The sequence below is a fragment of the Leucopleurus acutus genome (genome assembly GCF_964270905.1).
Source record: "Leucopleurus acutus genome assembly, chromosome: 9".
NCBI classification, from domain to species: Eukaryota; Metazoa; Chordata; class Mammalia; order Artiodactyla; family Delphinidae; genus Leucopleurus; species Leucopleurus acutus.
Window position 1 is genome coordinate 75,164,623 of NC_139144.1, and position 2,285 is coordinate 75,166,907.

Consider the following 2,285-nt stretch of genomic DNA (forward strand, 5'->3'; position numbering starts at 1 on the left):
AACAAGAATTCCAAGTTTAGAGCTAGCAGTGTGTGGCTAGTCGATTTAATTTCACTCTCAGGTATAGTGAAGTATTTGTCTGCTGTACATCACTCACTGGGAAGTCAAACTGATTCAAATGATGGTGAAAAAATTGTTAAGTGCCATAGCTACAAAAAAATACCTGTGCTAAAACTTGGTTGTTTCATACCTAAATAAAAGGGAGAAAAATTTATATTCCACCAAATATAGGTATAGATGCATTACCCATTATTCTTCTTGACAGTAAGGATCAGAAAATGGATTTTAGAGAGGATTTTAAAGAGGACTTTAGAGAGGAATCACTAAAGGTTCTCATTACTAGTCCCAAAGTGTTTTCCAGCTCTCTGTGGCTCTGCTGGTGTTCTGGGACCATTTTGCTGGACACATTGAAAGCACGCTTCAGCAGTGCAAAGGCACAGTGCTTCCTGAATTCAGCCCATCTTCTGGGATTCAACAAGGAGAACCAAGGCAAATAATTTCAATCTTGGAACATCAGCTAAATTGTGAAGTCTCTGTTTATATGATTCTGGGCATGTAGTCATAGATGGAGATGAAACTGAATCCTTCTCAAAAAGTCCATCAAAGCATTGCTTTCATCTATGTGTGTTGCTTTGTTGAGAAGTTTCCAACCACAAGGATAATACTATAAGCATTCTTTGCCAAAATTTTTCGGGAAGTAGCATCCAGGTCATGGGATTCAATGCTAAATTAATACTGAAGTTCCTCAAATTTATCGTAATTGTTTTTAGGTTTCAAGTTGGCATTCTCTGGAATCCTCAATGAATCAGAGGTCTCTACTGATGGGGTTCCAAAATACACTGTAGAAACATCTCATCCTCCCGAGAGAGTATACAAACTGTCCATGTGATCTGGTGATCCAGTTTTATGATAAGACTGGAAGACAGTGCTACAGCAGGACAGAGAGTTGAATACACCCTCCAGAGAATACCAGAAGTTTATATGTGCTCTCTCATCTTGCAAACCAGGATTTGGAGTGGATCAATTACGAGATGACAATCTAGAAAATTACTGGCAGTCAGATGGCTCCCAGCCTCATTTAGTGAACATCCAATTCAGAAGAAAAACAACAGTGAAGACATTATGTATTTATGCGGACTACAAATCTGATGAAAGCTATACTCCAAGCAAGATCTCAGAGTAGGAAATAATTTTCATAATCTTCAAGAAATCCGGCAACTTGAATTGGTGCAACCAAGTGGCTGGATTCACGTTCCCTTAACTGATAATCATAAGAAGCCAATTCGTACATTCATGATACAGATTGCTGTTCTAGCCAATCATCAGAATGGAAGAGATACCCACATGAGACAAATTAAAATATACACACCCGTGGAAGAGAGCTCCATTGGTAAATTTCCTACATGTACAACTACTGATTTCATGATGTATCGCTCAATAAGGTGACCTTGAAATAGAACAAGTCATTAAACATATCTTTATCTTGTCAGTAAATATTAAATCTGGTATCTTTATTGAAAAATGCATCAATTATTTTGCAATTTTTTAATGCATTGAAAAGTATTTTATTGTAACTTTAATAAATAACTTTTGGGTCAAAAAAAGTTTATACGTGCTGGCTCTCACTTTTCCTTTTTTTTTAATTTTATGTTTTGTATATGTAATTTTTTTGGTAATGACTTAATTGAGAGCTTGGGTACGCATATATAACAAACTTAAATTTGATTTTTAGAAATCCCTTTTCTTAAAAGATATTTAACCATCTGCCCTAAGGAATTTCCCACTTGCCTCTTTCCACAGGCTCCAATCTCCAACCATGGCACTTCCCTCCTCATTTTCTTCTTTGTTTTCTTCACAATTTTTCCTGTCTTCTCTCATATCATATATATTCCCTTCAACACTGTCATATTCTTAAATAGAGTAGTCAAAAGAACTTTGTGTTTTGCTGTCCCAATCTAAATAATACTTAAAGTCTTCTTATTCCTTTTTTTCCCTTTTTTCAGCTTTACTGAGGTGCAATTGACAAAAAATTATATATATTTAAGGTGTACAATGTGATGTACACACACACACACATTATTTCACATAGTTAGTTACCTTTTCTTTCCTTTCATTCCCCCACTCTCCTCCCCTCTGACAACCACTTATTTGTTCTCTGTATCTACGGGTCTGTTTCTGTATTGTCATGCTTGTTCATTTGTTTTTTTGTTTTTTTTTTTAGATTCCACATACAAGTGATATACAGTATTTGCCTTTCTCTCTCTGACTTATTTCACTGAGCATAA

The 2,285-nt window shown here is 35.6% G+C and overlaps 1 pseudogene across 1 annotated transcript; it reads left to right on the forward strand.

Moving 5' to 3' along the window:
- Window positions 1–278: 278 nt before the first annotated feature.
- On the forward strand, window positions 279–1,446 carry LOC309966629 (anaphase-promoting complex subunit 10-like; annotated as a pseudogene). The gene is made up of 2 exons: window positions 279–489; window positions 915–1,446. The product of its transcript is annotated as an anaphase-promoting complex subunit 10-like (transcript).
- Window positions 1,447–2,285: the final 839 nt, after the last annotated feature.